Genomic DNA, 22,801 nt, shown 5'->3' with positions numbered 1-22,801 from the left:
TACACCAGATGGAATGGTAAACTATTCCCCTGGTATTCCCCTGGGATTCCCATGGGAACTGGGAATGATATAAGGTGGGATCTACATAGGAATGGGTAGGTGTTTTTATTAAGGTTTTTCTTGAGAAGTACATATCACTCAGTAGGCTTATGCATGGGAAACAGTCAAAAATATGAATAATAAAAATAAATCTAGATGTCACTGTATGGTTAACAAGACTCATATCCGAAAACAAGACTTATAATAAAGTAGATCGACTTAAAAAGCCAGAATTGGAACTCTTAAAGTGTTGGTGTATTTAATGAAACATGCCTCCAGACCACCCATCCACCCCTAATGGTCACAAACTGTGGATGGGTGGGGGCACAACTGTATAAACCATGAATATTAATGCCAAAATTATATTATATATTGTAAAAAACATAAATGGGTCTAGGTATTCAAATCATAAATTACAAATGCAAATTATATTAGATCAAAAACATAAGAGTTAAAAAAAATATCAGAGAGAAAATAAAAAAAGACAGTGCTTGTCAATCTCAAAATATGGAACTATATGAGTAAGTATAAAGATTCCCTTATCTACATAGATAAAAAATAGAAGAGAGAAATGGGAAATAAAGAAAAAGGAGGGTCTCCCATGGTGGTAGTGCAGCCCATGCCCATGAAACGCATGCCCATGAAATGCTTATAGGTAATAATAAACAAAATGGAGGAATTATTGCGGCAACAACAATGAATAATCAAAGTCGTGGGATAAATGATGTTTAACCCAAAGTTTCCAAATTTTGTTGGATTTACCGATATTATCATCTTCTATTGCTGTCATTTTGGCAAATAGAAGGGCCTTCAACATCCTATGTTTGGCTTCAGCCACAATTAAGGTGGGAGATTTCCATGCCTTTGCTATAGTTTGTTTGGATGCAGTTGTAAGATTAATGAGAAGTTTAAATTGAGTATGGGTGAGAGAAATCGGTTTAAGATTAGAAGGGCCACAGATGGGTCTGGGAGTATAGAGATTTCCAAGGCTTTAGAAGCCAAATCAAATATCTTTCCCCAGAAATCTTGGGTTTCTGGACATTGCCATCAAATATGAAAATGTATACCTGGTGAAGGACATCCTCCAAAACAATTTTTATGGGTATGCTTGGAGAAGATATCCTTCATGATCACACTTAGTGTCCTCTTTTGCTACTTATGCAATTGCTGTCACTCCTTCAGAATACATTTAGGAACCTAGATGAGCAACTTGCAAGCCTAAAAAACATTAACAACATTAAAGTCTGTTACTCACTGAACTGCTATTGGTTGAAGCCAGTAACTTGCAGACAGAGATAGGTGTCTAATTTACCTCCAATATATACAGTATGTGCTTTTTGTTTGTATGGAAATATCCTGTAACTTTAGGGTACTAGCTAGGGTAAGATATGTTTAATAGTAACCACGGTAATAGCTATATACATAGTAAGAATGTGAATTAGTGCGGATGGTAAGGGATTCTACTATTAGAAAAACAGATTAATCTGTTTCCAAGACCGTGAGTGCAGAGCAGTGTGCCTGTGTTCCACATAAACTGTAACTAATAGATAGTCTTGTGGTGGTGCTGGAGATGACGCATTGGCAATATGGCTGAGGTTTGGATTCACTGCCACCATGGGTTTGGTCCCAGCTAATTTATGTATTTTTTTTTTTAAATAAGTCTATAATGCACTGTATGGCCATTGAACTATGGCCAAAAGGAATATAAGGGCCAATAAAGTGGCTTTTGCATAAGCCATCTCCCTTACTATACAAGGGAGAGCACAGAGAAGCAATAGTTTCAGTGTAAAAAAAAGCTAAAAGTGAAAGCTGACAAACTGCATAAGAAGAAGTTAGACTAAGTTAGAAAACTGTACTTTAAAGCAGAGCTCCACCCAAAAGGGGAAACTCCACTTGTCTATCTAATCCCCCCGCTACATTTGGAACCTTTTGTGGGGGAGCATGTACCTGGTTTTAACAGGTACCCTCTCACACATTAGCCTCCCTCCTTCTCCAGCAGTCTTCTGGGATCTGTGATGTGTGCCCATTCACAAACAGCAGTGCACTTTGTGCATGCTCAGTAGGAAACCGGCTGTGAAGATGGTAGTGCCAGCACCCAATAGTCGATTGAAGAACTGGCTTGGGTGAAGACACCGCTGGATGCCTGGACAGGTAAGTGCCCTAATATTAAAAGTCAGCAGCTACAGTTTTTGTAGATGCTGACTTTTAATTTTTTTAGGGGGAGCTCTTCTTTAACCCTAATTGCTAGCTCTTTGGACAGTCAACACCATTTTCTCATTGCTGGGGGCTTTTTTAGATTTCATTTTATTTGGTTGATTTAAGATCAGCAATTACTTTTGGAGGTATACCTTTATTGTTTTTTGATAGGGCCTTTTAATCAGGTTACATTTTTTTTTTCTGCAAGACATGTGATTTTAAACTCAAACAATAAAAAAAAAAGTTCCAATATTTTTTTCAAGCACTCGTCGATACTGATTACCGATACTTTTTTTTTTGTCAAGTGACAGTGGCAATAATATGCAGCACTGATGGGCACTAATGAGGTGTGGACCATGTCAGTATTTTTCTTTTTATTTATACAATATATATATATATATATATATATATATATATATTGTGTATGAATGAATGAATGAGATATTTGTATAGCGCACAACGTGAACTGAATCACCTCAAGGCGCTATATATATATATATATATATATATATATATATATATATATATATATATATACACATTTTTTTAAAAAAAATTGGGGGGGGGGGGGGTGGACAGTCAGTGTCAGTGTTTTTTATTTTATTTTTTACAATTTTACTTTAAAATATTTATTTATTACAATGTTACAATTATTTTTTTTATTTTTATTTGTATTCAACCTGTTGGGTGGTAGGAGGGCTTTGGTGAGATATCAGGGGTCTAAACAGACCCCTGATATCTCTCCTTTGAGACATGGAAAGGGACTAAGGATAGAGGATAGAGCTTCCGCAGTCCCTTTCTCAGCAGCCTCAGCTGCACTGAACATGAATAAACAGGAGACAGCGGCTCCTCTTCATTCATAAACTGAAGCATTGTAAATACAGTTTACGATGCTCAGTTATGAATGGACAGAGTCAGTGATGACTGACTCTGTGCATTCCGAAAAGGAAATAATTTACCGGCTCCTTCCTCAGCTCTCTATCCTGAAAGATTTGGGACAGGGGGGCAGAGGAGGATGGGGGGACTGGAGGGGCACATGGAGGGGGAACAAAGGAAGAGGGGGGAACCAGAGGAGCACATAGAGGGGGAATGGAGGAGGGTGTACTGGAGGAGCACACAGAGGGGGAATGAAGGAGGACAGGGCTGACCGAGGGAGCCCACAGAGGAGCACAGAGGAAGACACAGAGGTTTGTTGAACAGTAGGAGTGTTTCAAAGCGGCGTCCAGGGATGCCTAATCTGCAGAATAAAAGGGACTCAGAGGGCCCATCAAACCAGCGGCTCTTTAACCACTTGCCGACTAGCTTGCGCCAATATACGTCGGCAGAATGGCATGTACAGGCATATTAATGCACCTGTACCTTGCCCTTTAAGACATGCCATTGTATGCGCGCACCCGGCGCGAGCTCTGTGAGTGCAATTGCGGGTCCTGTGGACTCGATGTCCGCGGGAATACCCGCAATCATCTCACTGAGAAGAAGAATGGGAAAATGCTGATGTAAACAAGCATTTCCCCATTTTTTCTAGTGACAGGGCACTAATCACAGCTCCCTGGGATCGGGAGCGGTGATCAGTGTTGTGACACACATAACCCATCCCCCCCTACAGTTAGTGACAGGGCACTAATCACAGCTCCCTGGGATCGGGAGCGGTGATCAGTGTTGTGACACACATAACCCATCCCCCCCTACAGTTAGAACACATCCCTAAGACACACTTAACCCCTTCAGCACCTCCTCCTGTTTAACCTCTTCACTGCAAGTCACATTTTCACAGTAATTAATGCATTTTTAATGACAGTGATCGCTGTATAAATGTGAATGGTCCCAAAAATAACATGAATGTGCTATTTTGCCATAATGTCGCAGTCACAATAAAAATTGCTGATCGTCACCATTACTAGTAAAAAAAAAAATATATTAGTAAAAATGCCATAAAACTATCTCCTATTTTGTAGATGCTATAACTTTCCAAAAACCAATCAATAAACGCTTATTTTGATTTTTTTTTACCAAAAATATGTATAAGAATATGTATCGGCCTAAACTGAGGAAAAAAAATGTTTTTTATATATTTTTTGGGAATATTTATTATAGCAAAAAGTAAAAAATATTGCGTTTATTTCCAAATTGTCGCTCTTTTTTTGTTTATAGCGGAAAAAATAAAAACCGCCGTGATCAAATACCACCAAAGGAAAGCTCTATTTGCGGGGAAAAAAGGAAATCAATTTTGTTTGGGAGCCACATGACCACGAATTGAATCGTGAGTGTCGAATCGCAAAAAGTGCTCTGGTCTTTGGCCAGCCAAATGATCCGGGGCTGAAGTGGTTAAAGGATGCATTATGCTAGGGATGCAGCAGGTGCTATCATCAGCTGCTTCCTTAGCAACCATGGACAGCATGAAGTTGTCATATATAGAAAGGTAGAAATACTGCTTCTATATATGATGCTCAGCTCTTGCTAAACAGAGTGGTGAATGGGCAAAAGTTCAGGTGTTCATTGACTCATTCCTAATAAGGAGTATTACACTACAAGCTGCAAATAGTGACCTAGTAACCATTTATGCCGCTGCCTACCCCTTGCCAGCACCCACTGTGATTGTACTCAGCGGGAGCCTGTCAGCAATCCCAGCCGATGATTCACAGCCTGGACCTGCTGATCAGCTGTGTACGATCACAGCCTAGGGCTCTGTGTTGATAAACAACGCAGAACTCTGTACAGAGGGGACTATCTATTAGTTTCTTTGGACCCCTTTTTGTAAAGTAGACAGTCTAAGCCCTTGTACACATGGTCGGAGATTCCGACAACCAAATCCGTCGGAGTAATTCCGACGGATTAATTCCGGAAGAGGTCCGGAAGTGATGTTGCATACACACGGTCGGACTAAATTGTTGTAAAATCCGATTGTACATAACGTGATGACGTTATTTCGCTACGACGGGACTATGTTCAGGCTAGAAGACAATAGCTTTGGTCTAGGAATTTGACCTGAGCATGCGTGCCACTTTGTCCATTGGAGTAGGCTACACATGATCGGAGTATGTCCGATAGGCGCATTTTGTCAGAAAATTTTACCGGCAAGTTGGAAAACTTGGTCCGTTGGATATTCCGACAGAAACAGTCCGATGCAGACCACGCACAGTCGGAATATCCGACAAAATGGTCCGATAGGACACATTCCGTCGGAATCTCCGACCGTGTGTACAAGGGCTAAGATATTTAGTAAGAGGCATGGTGAGCTTTTTTAAGTTATAATTTTTCGGAAAATTAGGAAATTAAATACATTTTTCTTTCACAAAGTTGTCATTTTAACAAGTTATTTATCACACACAGCAAGGGCATACTTACAATTACACCCCAAAACATATTCTGCTATGCCTCCCGCGTATGGGGCTACCACATGTGTGAGACTTTTTTCACAACCTAGATGCATAGAGGGACTCAAAATCCATAGGGCACCTTCAGCTGTTGCAGGTGCATAAATTATGCATCTAATTTCCTGACTACCTATCACATTGTTGGAGGCCCTGGAACACCAATGACCCCATTTTGGAAAGCAACTACTCAAAGGTATTTTCTGAAAGACAGTGAGTCTTTTGAAAATGTTATATTTTGCCACAAGGTTTTGGATAACGCAGATAAGAAAATAAAACTGTATTTTGTTTTTTACACAAAGTTGTAATTTATTAAGATATTTCTAACACACATCATGGGATACTTAGAAATACACTTCAGAGCACATTCTGCAACCCAATTGCGGCAACTTTTTCACAGCCTAGCCACACAGGGGCATTTCGGGAAAATTAAATTTGTATTTTTTTACTGAAAGTTGTCACTAAATGATATATTGCTCACACATGACATGGGTATATGTGAAATTACACTCCAAAATACATTGTGCTGATTCTCAATGTACGGGGATACCAAATGTGTGACACTTTTTGAGAATATAGCTACGTATGTAAAAGAAAACAAATAAAATTAGACATGCTATCTAACAAAAGAATGTAACCAATAAGTGCATTCTATGCGTCCAAAAAATATAGAAAATATACCAAATCAAATCATTATTCAACCAAAAAGTAAAATAAAAGCCTCATGCATGTGTCTGGCTTCTTAATATAGGGGGTCAAGTGGTGAGCCTGGAATGCAGAAGGAGACCTCTCTTGTGTCCCCGACTCACGGCCCCTGATAGTGGAGACAGGAGGCATGGGAGTCAAAGGTAGCAGGAGTGCCTGTCAGGATCAACAGCCAAAGGATGGATCAGACAGTCTTCAGGAAACTGTAGCTGGATAAGCAGATCTCAGCAGCAGCGGACAGGAGCCAGCAGACAGCAGGGAAACCACAGGAACAGATAAGTCCCTCAGGAGCAGGCACACAGAACAGTCAGGCAAGCCAGGTCAAACCAGACGGTCAGTACAGGAACAGATGCAGCAGGTAGAGACAGGATTGTGGAACAGGCCGGGTCGGTATCAGATGAGCATGGATGGACCAGGGGAAAAGGAAGATGCAGAGTCGTAGACAAGCCGGAGGTCAGAGGCAGGCAGAAGGCAGGGAAGGTCACAGGTCAACACAAGATCAGATCGGATTCAGACAATAAGCTCAGGAACACCTAGGCGCCCGCAGGCATGCACAGACAGGAGATGAACCACTGTCCCCAGCCAGCCTTTCCTGACATTGCCCCCTCCCAAGGGGCAGCCTCCGGATGCCCAACCGGGTCATTTTCTCAGGATGGGATCTCTTGAATCAGATGCTTGGCATGTATGTTGCTCTCAGGCTCTCACTTGTTTTCCTCTGAACCGTACCCCTTCCATTTGATGAGAAATTGAACATTGTTATTTCACTTCCTGCAATACATTATTGCCTCCACTTTGAACTCCTCTTCACCATTGACCATTATAGGAGCAGGGGGATCCGTGGCTCATCCTGGAAAAGTATTAGATATAGCAGGTTTTAGGAGAGAAACATGAAAAACGTGGTGTCCCCGAAGTGATTCTGGCAGTTCCAGTTCGTAGGCTACCTCATTGATTCTTCTCTTGACTGAGAAAGGACCCAGAAACTTAGGGCCCAATTTCTTCGAAGGGCAAGCAAGTCAAAGATTAACTGTAGACAGCCAAACCTGGTCTCTAGGTTCCAGAATCAATTCCCCCCCGTCTTTTTTTATCAAAAGTCTCTTTGTTTAGTTCTTGTGCTCTGGTCATGGTTTCCTGCAGCAATTTATTATTGGTACTGAAAAAATCCATAGTCTTGAGAACGGCTGGTACAGAAAATTTGGGAACAGAGTTAGGTAGAAATGATGGGTGGTAACCATAATTGGCAAAAAATGGGGTCTGCTTGATGGTAGAGTGGGTAGAATTATTATACGCAAACTCTGCCAATGGCAACAGAAAGAACCAGTCGTCCTAAGTAAGGGAGGAGAAACAGCAAAGATATTGCTTGAGAGTCTGGTTAGTTCTCTCTGTTTGCCCATTTGTCTGAGGATGGTATGCTGAAGAAAAAACATAACTCGATACCAAGGGAACTGCATAGTGCTTTCCAGAACCGAGATGTAAACTGAACTCCCCTATCCGAAAAGATGTTGGCTGGTACTCCATGAAGTCTGATGACTTCCCTGATAAAAACTTGTGCAGTTTCTGGTGCCAAGGGTGTTCCTTTCAAGGGGACAAAGTGTATCATCTTGGACAGCAGATACACTACCACAAAGATGGCAGTATGGCCTTCTGAAGGGGGAGCTCAACAATAAAGTCCATGGAGATTAATTTACAAGGTCTCTCTGGAGCAGGTAAAGGTTTGAGCAAGCCCCAAGCCCTGGCCTTATTACCCTTGTTGCGAGTACAGATGGTACATGACTCCGCGTATCTTTTGCAGTCCTTTGCAACTTGCGGCCATCAGAACGTGCGTTGCACTAGATCAGAGGTTTTGGAGACACCAAAGTGCCCAGCTAACACATGATCATGGCAGAGCTTGAGTATGGTGACCTGGAGATTTTCTGCAATGAAGATTTTATCCTCGAGCCAGAACAGACCGTCTTTCGCTAGCAGCCCTGCTTCTACAGGAGGGGGATTTTCACTGGAAGCTTGCTTAATCCGACTTAAAAAATCTTCTTGTAGTAGGAGAAAGTTTTCTGCCAACAGAATAGTGTCCGGAGAGGTAGGCACTTTGGGATCATTAAACATGCGGGACAAAGCGTCTGGTCTGGTATTTTTAGACCCTGGTCTGTTGGTGACATGGAAGTCAAACCTGGAAAAGAACAGTGCTCACCTGGCTTGATGCAGCTTCAACCTTCTTGCAGATTTCAGGTGTTCCAGGTTTTTATGATCCGTATAGATCAGAATCGGGTGAGCCGATCCATCCAGAAGGTACCGCCACTCCTCCAAAGCCATTTTTATTGCTAATAGTTCTAAGTACCACATGTCGTAATTTCTTTCAGGAGCAGTTAGCTTGCGTGAAAAGAAGCCAACGGGAAACAGAAGAGCCTTGGGACCTTGTCGCTGTGAGAGTACCCCTAACAGTACCCCTAACAGCGACTTCGGATGCATCGACCTCCAAAACAAACGGAAGAGGCGGGTCAGGGTGTTTCAGCACAGAAGCAGAAGTAAAAAGTCTCTTGAGGGTGTCAAAAGCAATTTGGGCTTCGGGAGTCCAATGGAAACAAACTCCCTGCTTGGTCAGCTGGGTAATAGGGGAGATGATGGCTGAGAATCCTTTAATAAATTTCCAATAAAAAATTGAAAAGCCCACAAACCACTGAACCGCCTTTTTATCCACAGGAGCAGGCCACTCAAGGATAGCGGAAATTTTCTGGGTGTCGATTTTGATGCCTTCAACAGAAATTATTAGTCCCAAAAACTGCATGCTTTGTTGTTCAAATTCACATTTCTCAGGCTTTGCATAAAGGCCATGCTATTGTGTTGGCGATGGCTATCGATGGAAGAAGAAAAAATCAAGATGTCATCTAGGTAGATGATGAGGAATAAGTCCAGGTAGTCTCTGAAAATGTAATTTATAAAATGCTGGAAGGTGGCAGGGGCATTGCAGAGCCCAAATGGCATCCCAAGGTATTCGAAATGTCCGACTTGGGTGCGAAAAGCTGTTTTCCTAATGCGAATCAGGTTATAGGCCCCCCGAAGGTCTAATTTAGTAAAAATTACTGCTGCCCCCAGTCTCTGGAAAAGTTTGGGTACCAAAGGGAGAGGGTAGTGGTTTTTAATGGTCACTTTGTTTAGCTCCCAATAATCGACACACGGCCGAAGGGTATGCCAGCTTCTGCAGCGGATGTGGATGAGCGGATAAATCCCTTCCTAAAGTTATCATCAATATAGTCTTTATGTGCTGCCAGCTCCAGTTCAGTTAAAGGAAAAATCCTTCCAAAAAGGTACTTAGGGCAGTCATAGACCCGGTGAGAGGGAAGAGTCTCTGCACCTTTATTACTAAAGACATCCATGAAGTTGTGGTATGCATCTGGGACTAATTGGCGAGCTTCGGTATCCAGGCACATCAAAGCTGCGGGCTGGTTGGATCAACAGCCAAAGGATGGATCAGGCAGTCTTCTGGAAACTGTAGCTGGATAAGCAGACCTCAGCAGCAGTAGACAGGAACCAGCAGACAGCAGGGAAACCACAGGAACAGATCGGTCCCTCAGGAGCAGGCACACAGAAGAGTCAGGCAAGCCAGGTCAAACCAGACGGTCAGTACAGGAACAGATGCAGCAGGCAGAGACAGGATCGTGGAACAGGCCAGGTCAGTAACAGATGAGCACGGATGGACCAGCGGATAAGGCAGATGCAGAGTCGTAGACAATCCGGAGGTCAGAAGCAGGCAGAAGGCAGGGAAGGTCACAGGTCAGGCCGGGTCAACACAAGATCAGATCGGATTCAGACAATAAGCTCAGGAATGCTGTAGATCAAGTAACAAGATCTGAAGGGAGAACTGGGTCTAAATAGCCCGCCTGGAGTCGCATCCACCCGCATGCGCACGCTTTGCTGTGCACTCTCGCACACGCGTATGCGCCTAGGCACCTGCAGGCGCACACAGACAGGCGATGGACCACTGTCCCCAGCCAGCCTTTCCTGACACAGAGATAGTGGATACTTTCTTAGAATACTATGAACTATGAAAAAGATACCTCCAACCCCTTTCAAAAGACATAGCTCAGTTCCTAAATAAGATTAATCTCCTAATTTTTTAACCTAACACAATGGACACAAACTGCCACTCACTCCAACTGCAATACTCTCAACCTCGTATTCTCCCATCGCTGCACTCCCTGAAACCTCTTTAACAACCCCTTTCCTCTCCCTGATCACAACCTTATTCGTTTCACACTCTCCTTTTCTCCTACCTCCTATGCTGCCAACCCACAAACAACTACCCACAGAAACCTTCGCAACCTCAACCCTTCCCTTCCTCATTCTGCTACTAATGGCCTTTATGACAAAAATGCACCCCTGTCCTGCTCAAAACTAACCACTTCCATCTACAACAACACGCTGTCATCTTCCCTAAACGTACTTGCTCCTCTTTCTACATGCAGAACCAGGCCCCATCTGCCACAACCCTGGCAAACAGATGACACCAGAAGTCTCAAGAGACGCGTAAATCTAAATTCCTGCAAGACGTTACCCTCTACAAATCTGCTCTTCTCAAATACAACTCCTGCCGCCACACTGCTAAGCAAACCTACTACAATACTCTCATCAAAACCCTCTCATCCTAACCTCGTCAACTCTTTTCTCTTTTCGACTCTGACCTCTCCTTCAGCCCCCACATCCAATCACTGGCTAAATTCTGCCGCCTTAACCTCTGCAACATGTCCAGAATTTGACCCTTCCTGATTAATGACACCACAAAGCAACTTATTCACTCCTTGATTATTTCCCGCCTTGACTACTGCAACTCTCTCCTCAATGGCCTACCCTTATGCAGGCTATCCCCCCTTCAGTCAATTATGAATGCTGCTGCTAGACTAATACACCTCACTAACTGATCCCTGACTGTTGCTCCTCTCTGCCTATCCCTTCACTGGCTTCCCTACCCCGATATAGATATTGCCCAAATCGTTCCCTCCGCTCCTCCCAGGACCTCCTGCTCTCTAGCTCCCTTGTTACCTCCTCCCATGCTTGCCTTCAGGACTTCTCCAGAGCCTCTCCCATCCTCTGAAACTCACTTCCCTGGTATGTCTTATCAGCCCCTAACCTGTCCAGCTTTAGGAGATCCCTGAAAACTCACCTATTCAAGGAAGCCTATCCCACACCAACCTAACAACTGTCCCCGAGCCACCCGCATCAAATCATTCCCCGCATCTATTACTTTTTGTACTACCACCCCCAACCTTTAGAATATAAGCTCTACGAACAGGGCCCTCCTGTCCCTTCTGTATTGAACTATACTGTAACTGTGCTGTCCTCCCCCTCTACCTTGTAAAGCGCTGCATAAACTGTTGGCGCTATATAAATCGTGTATAACCACTTAAGGACTGAGACTCTTTTTGAGAGTTATTGCTATTGCTATTATTTTGAGAAAGTGCTATGTCAACTACGGAAATGTAAGTTTGATATTGTTTTAATAAATTAACAAGTTTTTACGGAATTACGCTATGTCGGTTCCATTCTTCTATCCTGTATGATCGTTTTGGTGGAGTGTGATCTGCTTTTCTGATTGGAGGACATTTGTCATCGGGTTTGGTCTTGGAGGAGTTTTCACACCAACCAGTTCCATACTTCACGGTTCCCTGGAGACTATCCAATCGTTTTCATATTAAAGCTGTTCTGATCCTTCGGGCATACGTCCGTTTGGGTCATAGGCGTCCGGTAAGCCTCAAATTTGTTCCAGGTGGTGGCGTTCACACAAGGGTGTATTGTGCACTTTTTTGGACTTTCTGGAAGACTTTTGTCATTTACTCTTTACACAGAGGGGGACTGTTGTTTGTTCCTCGTGTAGACATTGCACCAATCTTCACTGGAGGACTTTGTTAATTAATCTTTTTTGTTTATTTCACGTGTAACCTATATACACATTTTTAATTTGTATAGGGGTCACCCGACAACTAAACATAAATTTGCATTTTTTTGTAAAGAGGTCTATGCTTGCACATTTATTATATTTATTTCATTTAGCGCGGCACTTTTTTTACATTGATCCTACTAAGGTTTCCACTTTTAGTGTGTCAGCGGCTGGTTTGCTAGAGATAGCGCAGTGTTTTTTGTAATCTTTAAATCTTTTTGAGAGTTATTGTTCGCAAGTTAAAAACTGTTTTTTTTTTTGCTAAAAAATTACTTAGAACCCCCAAACATTATACATTTTTTTCTAGCATCCTAGAGGATAAAATGGCAGTTATTGCAATACTTTCTCTCACACCGTATGTGCGCAGTGGTCTTACAAGCACACTTTTTTGGGGAAAAAATACACTTTTTTGAATTAAAAAATAAGACAACAGTAAAGTTAGCCCAATTGTTTTTATATTGTGAAAGGTAATGTTACGCCTAGTAAATTGAAACCCAACATGTCATGCTTCAAAATTGTGCCCGCTCGTGGAATAGCGACAAACTTTTAGCCTTAAAAATCTCCATAGGATGCATGTTTTGAGTTATAGAGGAGGTCTAGGGCTATAATTATTGCTCTCGCTCTACCAATTGCGGCGATACCTAACATGTGGGGTTTTAACACCATTTTTATATGCGGACGTTACTCACATATGCGTTCGCTTCTGCACATGAGCTTGGTGGGACGGGTGTGTTAAAAAAAATGTTCTTATTTATTTTACCTTTGTTTTATATTTATACTGTTCCTTTAAAAAAATAATTCTGTGACTTCTATTCCTATTACAAGGAATGTAAACATCCCTTGTAATAGAAAAAAGCGTGACAGGACCTCTTAAATATGAGATCTGGGGTACAAAAAGACCTCAGATCTCATATTTACACTAAAATGCAATAAAAAAATTGTCATTTGAAAATGTCCCTTTAAGAGCTATGGGCAGAAGTGACATTTTGACGTTGCTTCTGCCCTGCAATGGTATGGAGATGGGTGGGGGCCATCCTCCCCTCACTGTTCTCCATGCCAAGGAAGGAGCAACATCCGATCGCCTCTGCTGCTGCCGACGGCTCCAGTAAGTGCGGCCCTCTCCCACCACTGATAAAAGTGATCTTGCGGTGAATGCGCCGCAGAAACCCCTTTTATCTGAAAGCGGACCGCAGGCCAAAGAAGGGGATACCAGGGTTATGGCAGCTAGCCTCTTCAAAATTAGAATGTATGTCGGCGAGGGCGGTCCATAAGTGGATGATAATAATAATAATTGGGCCTTTTCGTGTTCTCTGTAGGATCAACTCAGTGGCTTACTCATTAGACCTTCCTTCTAACATGCGCATTTCAAATGTTGTTCAAGTCTCCTTAATAAAACCTTTGGTGTGCAACCGCTTCACCATCTTGATACCACGTCCTCGCCAAATGCAGGTTGAGAACCATGAGGTGTATGAGATACAATCAATCATTGACAGACCGTAGGTTCTGTGGTGCATTTGATAGGGTATGATCTGGAGGATCTCCATGCTTTCCATAGACGTTTTCCCCACAAGCCTGGTGGTCCCCCGAGAGGGGGGGTCATCAAGGAGGGGGTCCTCTCAAGGCTGGGCTCTCAGCTCAAACATATGTAACTATGTAACTATATCTGTAGACTCTCTACTATGTTCCTGTTGAAGACTTGCTTGGCTGATGTCTCTTATTGTTCCTGCTGCCTCCGACTACGCTGATCTCTGGATTCCTGATTTATTGGCTTGCTCTGACTACCGGCTCTGGGTACCGTACCCTGGCTATGTTTTGACTATGTTTACCAGTTGTACAGTTTTTACCATTCTATTCAAAGGGGTGATTTTTACTGCATTTTCTGAATCATGGTTCCTGACACAAACAGAACAAGACTATATGCATTTTTCACACTCTCGCAACAGTTTCTCCACAATGGACCATAACTTTATCTCTTACACTTTTGTGCTTCAAACCATGAAATGCAATATTTTTTTCTAGGTTTCTTGGTCTGATCATGCCTACTGAGTGACTATTTTTGAGTAAGTACAGTTTTCATTAACAGAGTGCTTCATTATGAACAAATCCACAGTGACTTCAACTGAGTCCTTATGGAATGCTCACAAGGCAGTTATTCATGGGAAGTTAATCCAGTTAGCATGCAAAAAAAAATAAAAGGAAACTAAAATATATCACAGACCTATTGGCTACATACAACCCACTGTCAACACAATTTAAAAATCATTCCACCCCACAACTGAAGAACAAACTTGAGGATGAGTAAACCCAACTGAACCTATGCTTAACTGACCTGCCAAACAACAAATCCTTGCAAGCCAACAAAATACATTTTACATTAAGGGAAATAGGCAAGAATCTTTACTTGCTAATTGACATAACAGACCCAACCCCCAGTTAAATGTATTCACCTTAATTTTACAGGACACGGCTATACTAGTGACCCAACTAAAATCCTTCAACAAACTAATGTGACTACTCTACACAACCTCAATACATTTCAATAATTTTTTTCTACAATATCCCTCTTCCAGGCACCCCTGACTCCATATATTTCTCTAGTAACCTCATCAGAAATACATGTCACTATCAAAACCTTGAAAACCAACAAGTGCCCAGGCCATGGCCACTTTACAGCCTTTTTCTATTCACAAATTTTAGACCACACCAGCTGCTAAAACTTTCCATTCATTTCCCTACCTAATTTAGATGTCCAACTATAGGTGAAAGCCTTGGCTTTCAGGTAGAATAGTGGGAACACCACACTTATTAGTACAGCCAAAGTGGGCTAGCTGACAAGCGACAGATAATGAATGCTAACATCTGCATGTTATTTACTTTCCAAAGAAGCATTAAATCCCCAGCCTTTTATTATAGTTAGATAGAACAGAAAGGCTTTGATATCACTTGGTAGGCCTACTCCATTACACATTCAGAAGAATTTACCAAATGGTCTGGGCACGCTATACTGACCCCAAAGTTTTTAGCCAGTATGCAGCATTTTGCGTGATCACTAGAGACATGATCACTAGGTTTATGATCACTAGAGACATACACCAAGGATGCACTATATCCTCCATTTTATTTGCTCCCAGGATCAAGCCTGGGCCATAGCATTCACAGCAATCCAGGCATAAAAATACTACAAAGGGGGGGGTCCTGCGCAAATTGTGCCACTCATATAATAAGATGAAAAAACTCAAAGTAATAATAAGTGCAAAATTTACATTAAGTAAAAGAAAAAATAGTCCATATGAAAGCACAGATAAAATTAAGAAAAATTGAATGGAGGAAGGACCAATGATATAATGTCCACTAATCCAGGCTCCCAGAACTCTCACCTTCAGACGAAGTAAACAAGTTGATCAAACAAGCCCCAGGACTCTCTCATTTCATTCATTAATTTTAGCCATCAAGGAAATCCAGAGGAGGGATGTAGTAATAAAATTCCGCCACTAGAAGGCCAATCCCAGCATATATGTTTTATTATGTGGATCCTCACATCTATTCCGAAATGTATGGCTCAAAATAAGAGGGAAGGGGGAAAGAGAGAGAAAAAGGAGACTCCAATGGTGTAGTAGTTCAAAACAGGGCAGATAAATTTATTAAAAAGCGTAAAAGACTCTCACATTTCAACAGAATAAAAAAAGCACAGTCAGGAAGATGGTGTAATGGCGACTTCCGCCAGTCTTACTCTACTTCCGGTACGTCCTACGGCCACTCCCTACGCGTTACGTCATACCACGTGACTTCTTCATGGGGATGGGGATTTGAGCCATACATTTCGGAATAGATGTGAGGATCCACATAATAAAACATATATGCTGGGATTGGCCCTCTAGTGGCGGAATTTTATTACTACATCCCTCCTCTGGATTTCCTTGATGGCTAAAATTAATGAATGAAATGAGAGAGTCCTGGGGCTTGTTTGATCAGCTTGTTTACTTCGTCTGAAGGTGAGAGTTCTGGGAGCCTGGATTAGTGGACATTATATCATTGGTCCTTCCTCCATTCAATTTTTCTTAATTTTATCTGTGCTTTCATATGGACTATTTTTTCTTTTACTTAATGTAAATTTTGCACTTATTATTACTTTGAGTTTTTTCATCTTATTATATGAGTGGCACAATTTGCGCAGGACCCCCCCCCCCCCCTTTGTATTATTATTCATTTGATAGTTTGTGCTCACTATTTTGTCCTGCTGCATTTTTTTGCACCCACTAGCACTTATATCACTCAGAGGTCTTTATTTGATCTTTTTTATTTAATAATTTTTTTCTTTATTATTATTAGTTTTTGACATTGTTTCACTCTAGTCACTATTTATCACTTAGCGGCGCAAGGGCTGACTTTTTTCAATCCAGGCATAAAGGTATTAGCCCTCGTGCACACGGTCGGACATTCCGGCAACCAAATCCATCAGATAAATTCTGATGGATTTAGTCCGGAAGTGGTCCGGAAGTGGTGTTGCATACACACGGTCGGACTAAGTTGTCGGAAGTTCCGGTTGCCAAGAACGCAGTGACGTAAGCCGCGTATGACGGGACTAGAAAAGGGAAGTTCAGCACCACGTCCGACACCCTTTGGGCTCCTTCTGCTGATCTTGCGTTTATCGCGTGTTAGTAGAAGTTTGGTGAGAGATGATTTGCGCTTTTCAGATTTGTGCTTCAGTTCATTACTGCTCTTCAGTTTGTGCTTGTCGGTGCGTATCTGATTATCAGTGCGTGTAGTCAGTAAGCATTTGTTGCTCATTGTGGACTATATCTTGGTATAGTACACTTTGATTTGCATTGCTTATTGTCTGCTTGTTTCTGCTTTTCAGGTCATTCTTTCAGGCATTGCTGTTTATCGGTGCTTTTTGTTGTCCGTTCTGACCAGCCGACTGCTTTAAACCATGTTTCGTGTACGTACTCATCGTAGAGTTTGTGCTGTGCAGGGGCTTGGTGTTGGGCTTTTAGCTTTGACACAAGCCCGGTCCATGAACAGGGCAAGGAGGAGTTTGTGGACCAAGAATTGGTTGCACCAGTGTGACCAGTTCTCGCACATGCCTTTGTTCCGTGATATCCGAGAGAATAATCCTGATGATTTCAGGAATTATCTCCGGATGACGGACCCCGTTTTTAACCATCTGCTGGCTTTGCTGTCCCCTTATATCACCAGGCAGAATACTTGCATGTGGCAAGCCATCACTCTGGAGCAGAGGCTCATCACCACGTTGCGCTACTTGGCAACAGGGAGAAGCTTTCAGGACCTAAAGTTCTCCACAGGCATCTCCCCCCAGGCTCTGGGGATCATTATTCCAGAGACCTGTTCTGCCATCATTCAGGTCCTGCAGAAGGACTATATGAAGGTAAGTTTTATCCTTTAACATCACATTTTATGTATTTAATGATTGCTAATGTCTTGTATTTCTCTCCTCATTCCCTAATTACCATGATTGCAATATGCTATAATTGATATGCTGTGCCCCTTTGTCCTCATGCATGCTGGAAGCTTTTCAAGTTCCTCTTTTGTCCTTAGTGCATATTTGCATTCACTAACTTCTTCACCATGCTCTTCTGGGCCCATAAACCTATAGTCTAGTCACTTATCAATGTCCTTTGTCAGCTCCATAGTATTGCTTTCCCCTAAACACCCCCTAAAATGTGTACAAATGTTATGTGTGTGCTTAAATTCATGCAGAGCGCCATTTTTTTTTTGGTTGGGCCAAACTCATTAGGAACCCCCCTCCCCCAACTGCTAGGTCAGCTGATAGCAATCCTCTATCTGCTGACTTTGCCAAACCCAATACACACTCTACCTACCTTTTTTCTGGTCAGATTTATGGACGAATTCACCAAAGCATGTAGTACAAGGGCCTGCCTCAATACTTTCAAATGCAAAATTTTCTTGGTTTTTTTTCTCCTATTATTATCTTGATAGGTAATAGCAGAATGTCAAAATGTGCTTCCATTTATTTTTTTGGTATTATGACACTTTTTACCTGTGCAGTGGGCTGCCAATAGTGTAAGTAAGGAGGGGCTGCCCAAAGTATCACGCATTATTTAGGCATTCAGCTCTCAATGAAGTGGAGAGTAGGGATGGGCGAACGGTTTGCCCGGCGGTCGTTTCGCGGCGAATTTCAGCTGTTCGCCGTCCGCCCGATCGGCGGACTATTGCCGCCGTTCGCCCAGCGGACTTCCGTGTTTACTGTGTAAAAGAACTTTGACCTATGATGACACATCCATCATGGGGTACAGGACAGCCAATTGAGACATTACAGCACATGGACACTTGGACATTCCCCCTAACTTATAAATAGACCCGATCCGGTGGCCATTTTACATTCTTTTGTATGTCACTATAGGGAGAGGTTGCTGTGTGGAGCAGGGAGAGACTGCAGTGACCCAAATCGCTAGCTATTTGGTCCACAAAAGTTCTTTTCAAGACTGGTATAGTTGTTAGGTGTAGTTCAGGATATAGGTTTGAGGCACTGCTGTGCTACTGATTTTTGCAACAGCCTGTCTTTTGTCAGTGTAGAGAGAGGGACAGGACGCTGTGTGCTGCAGGGACAGTCAGTTTAATCATTAGCTGTTACTATTAGGTCCACAAAAGTGCTATTCAAGCTATTGTTCCAGCAGCCTCTGTTTTGTCAGTTTAAATAGGGACAGGCAGGAAGCTGTGTGTAAGGCAGTGAGGAACAGTCAGTTTAATCAGTAGCTGTTACTATTAGGTCCACAAAGGTTCTTTTCAGGACTGGTATGGTAATAGGCTTGTACACGTATAATATTCTTTCTTCCAAATATAGAAAGAATATTATACTTGACTGCTGCCCTTCTGCTGCAGTAGTCCTTTATCAGTATAGGGACTGAGGTACAGTCTGCTAATCATTCACAACCTACTTGTTCCACAAAGGTCCTTATAAGGACTGGTAAGGTATAGGGTACTACAGTACATAGGGTTCAGTGAGGTACAGTCTGCTATTCCATAAGGACTGGTATAGGTCCACAATACATAGGGTTGAGGTGCACTACTGCTGACTGCTGCCCTTCTGCTGCAGTAGTCCTTTATCAATATAGGGACTGAGGTACAGTCTGCTAATCATTCACAACCTACTTGTTCCACAAAGGTCCTTATAAGGACTGGTGAGGTATAGGGTACTACAGTACATAGGGTTGAGTGAGGTATAGTCTGCTATTCCTTAAGGACTGGTATAGGTCCACCATACATAGGGTTGAGGTGCACTACTGCTGACTGCTGCCCTTCTGCTGCAGTAGTCCTTTATCAGTATAGGGACTGAGGTACAGTCCGCTAATCATTCACAACCTACTTGTTCCACAAAGGTCCTTATAAGGACTGGTAAGGTATAGGGTACTACAGTACATAGGGTTGGGTGAAGTACAGTCTGCTATTCCTTAACCACTTCCCACCCGGCCAATGCACATATACGGCCGGGTGGGAGCCGTCTACTCCTGATAGGATGTTCAGGAACGTCCATCAGAAGGAGCGGGATCGCGCGCGCGTGCCCGCGCAGCGGCGCGATCCCGATGCGCTCGTGTCACCCGGACACGGCGCATCTCAGATCGGCAGGAGGGCTCTGTGATTGGCCCTCCTGATCACATGACGGCCGTGTCCAATCACGGCCGTCATGTGATGTAAACAAACAGCCGGTTGCTAGGCAATCGGCTCCTCCTCTCCTCACAGAGAAGTCATCGCTGAGGAGAGGAGAGCAGATCGCTGCAGCCGGCTAATGATCAGTGAGTATGAGCTGTTTTTTACAGCTTTTTACTCACTGATCACCAGTCTAGTGTACACACAAATCACCACACAGTAAACACACCACACAGTATAAACACAATGTCCCCACACATGTTCCCAAAACATACATGTCCCCAAATAAAAAAAAAAAAACATGTCCCTAATAATAAAAACATGTCCCCCACATATGTCCCACTAAAATCACATGTCCCAATGATTATCTGCACACATATGTACGTGATCACCTGCACACATATGTACATGATCATTTGCGTACATATGTCCGTGATCACACAAACCAATTATTATACACTTAACTGAATTTTTTTTACCAAAAACATGTAGCAGAATACATTTTGGCTTAAATTTATGACAAAATTAGATTTTATTGGATTTCTTTTAAAATAGAAAAAATAAAATATTGTTTTTTTTTCCAAATTTCCGCTTTTTTGCGCTTATATCGCAAAAAATAAAAAACGGAGTCGTGAATAAATAACACCAAAATAAAGCTCTATTTGTGCGAACAAAATGATAAAAATTTCATTTGGGTACAGTGTAGCATGACCGCGCAATTGTCACTGAAAGCGCTAGAGCGCTGAAAGCTGAAAATTGGGCTGGGAAGGAAGGGGGCGAAAGTGCCCTGTATTGAAGTGGTTAAGGACTGGTATAGGTCCACAATACATAGGGTTGAGGTGCACTACTGCTGACTGCTGCCCTATACTGCAGCAGTCCTTTATCAGTATAGGGACTGAGAGTTTTGTCACAGGGTCATTTAAAAAATGACAGGCAGAGGAAGAGGCAGGCCCTTCCGCAGGGGTGGTAGGGGTAGGGCAGGAGCAACAGGCTTGAGCCAAAGTGGGAAGTTGCAGAAGGAGCATTCAATTCATTTAAAGGACGCACCAGACTTGGTTGAGTGGCTCACTCAGGCTTACTCTTCTGCACCCTCCTCATCCTCTTGATCTGCACCCTCTTCTTCACTCTCTGCTATGTGAACCCCCAAAGACACTACCACCAACAAAACCACCACCACCACATACCTTCCGCTTGAGTCACAGGAATTATTTTCCAATCCATATCAAGACATTTCTGATGCGCAGCCACTCTTGGTATTGGATCAGGAAGAGGAGGTAGCAACAACCGCCACTCAGCAGTCTGACGACAGTACCCAGATCAACCCAAGGAGGAGGTTGGTCCCCGGTGTTGCTGCCTACTCCGAGATCTCTACTTATAGCGGTGGGGAAGGTGACGTCAATGATGACGTGTCTAGTGATATCACGTGGGTGCCCACAAGAGAGGAAGAGGAGGGGAGTTCAGAGGGAGATATGGACCAGCAGATAGGGAGGAGAAGCAGGAATAACTTACATTGCACAGGAGGGACAAAGCAGACTGCAAATGTATCAGGAGCGAGTCATCGACCATGTACGGTCACATCTGGTGATCCCAGGACACCGGCACATGGCTCCACAGTGTGGGCTTTTTTTAACGTGTCTGCTGCTGACAATAGCGTTGCCATCTGCAATCTTTGCAGGCAACGCATTAGTCGCAGTAAGCCCAACACTCACCTAGGGACGACCGCCTTAAGAAGGCACATGAGCAGCCATCACCGAGCCCAGTGGGAGCAACGGAACACACAAAGCCACACTCCAGGCTCTCACCGTCCAGCCTCGTCTTCTACTTCTCCTTCTCCTCTCTCCTCACAATTGTCATCCACTCCACCTTCCATTACGCCAAGCTCACGTTTTTCTGCAAAAAGGCAGGCTTCCGTGGGCCTAATGTTCGAGCGTAAAAAAATGATGACGTCGGATAACCCTCTTGCCCAACGGTTGATGGCTGGCTTGTCAGAACTCATAGCCCACCAACTACTGCTATATAAACTGGTGGACTCGGAGGCCTTTCGCAAATTTGTGGCCATTGGAACACCACAATGGAAGGTCCCAGGAAGGAAGTATTTCTCACAGAAGGGCATCCCAGAGCTATGTGGCCATGTTCAGCGGCAAGTGAATGCATCTCTGGCACACAGTGTTGGTGCCAAGATACATCTGACCACAGACACGTGGTCTAGCAAACACGGGCAGGAAAGGTATATCACTTTTACTGCCCACTGGGTGAACCTTCTGACGGCCATAAAGCATGTAACCCGTGGCACCCATGTAGATTTGGTTTTACCACCACGGATTGCATGCAGGCCTGGCTCTTCTTCTCCTCCTCCTCCTACTCCATCCTCCTCCCTCTCCTCCTCGGCTGACTCCTCCTTTTCCGCTGCTAGCGTCTCTTTTGCTGCGCCGCCCAAGCTCCCCAGAACCTATTCGACATGACAGGTAAGACGTTGCCATGCCGTGCTGCGTCTGTTGTGCCTGGAAGCCAAGAGCCACACTGGCCCGGCACTCCTTTCAGCTTTGCATTCACAGGCAGATCAGTGGCTAATACCGCTCAATTTGACAGTTGGTAAAGTGGTGTGTGACAACGGTGCCAATCTGCTTAGCGCATTGAAACAGGGCAAAATCACGCACGTGCCATGCATGGCACACATCTTAAACTTGGTCGTGCAGCGATTCGTTGTCAAATACCCTGGGGTCCAGGACATCTTGCGGCAGGCAAGGAAAATCTCGGCCCATTTCAGAAGATCTTACACGGCCATGGCTCGCCTTGCTGACATTCAGCAGCAACACAATCTGCCGGTCAGATGTCTTATTTGCGATTGCCCGACGTGATGGAACTCAACCTTCTATATGCTTGCTCCAGCAGAAACGTGCAGTTAACTTCTACCTGTATGAACTCTGCGGCAGAACGGGTT

Source organism: Lithobates pipiens, unplaced genomic scaffold (genome assembly GCF_037356315.1).
Source record: "Lithobates pipiens isolate NorthernLeopardFrog02 unplaced genomic scaffold, aLitPip1_a1.2 Scaffold_18, whole genome shotgun sequence".
Lineage (NCBI taxonomy): Eukaryota > Metazoa > Chordata > Amphibia > Anura > Ranidae > Lithobates > Lithobates pipiens.
The sequence above is the reverse complement of the archived record's forward strand: the minus strand, read 5'-3'. Positions refer to the sequence as shown.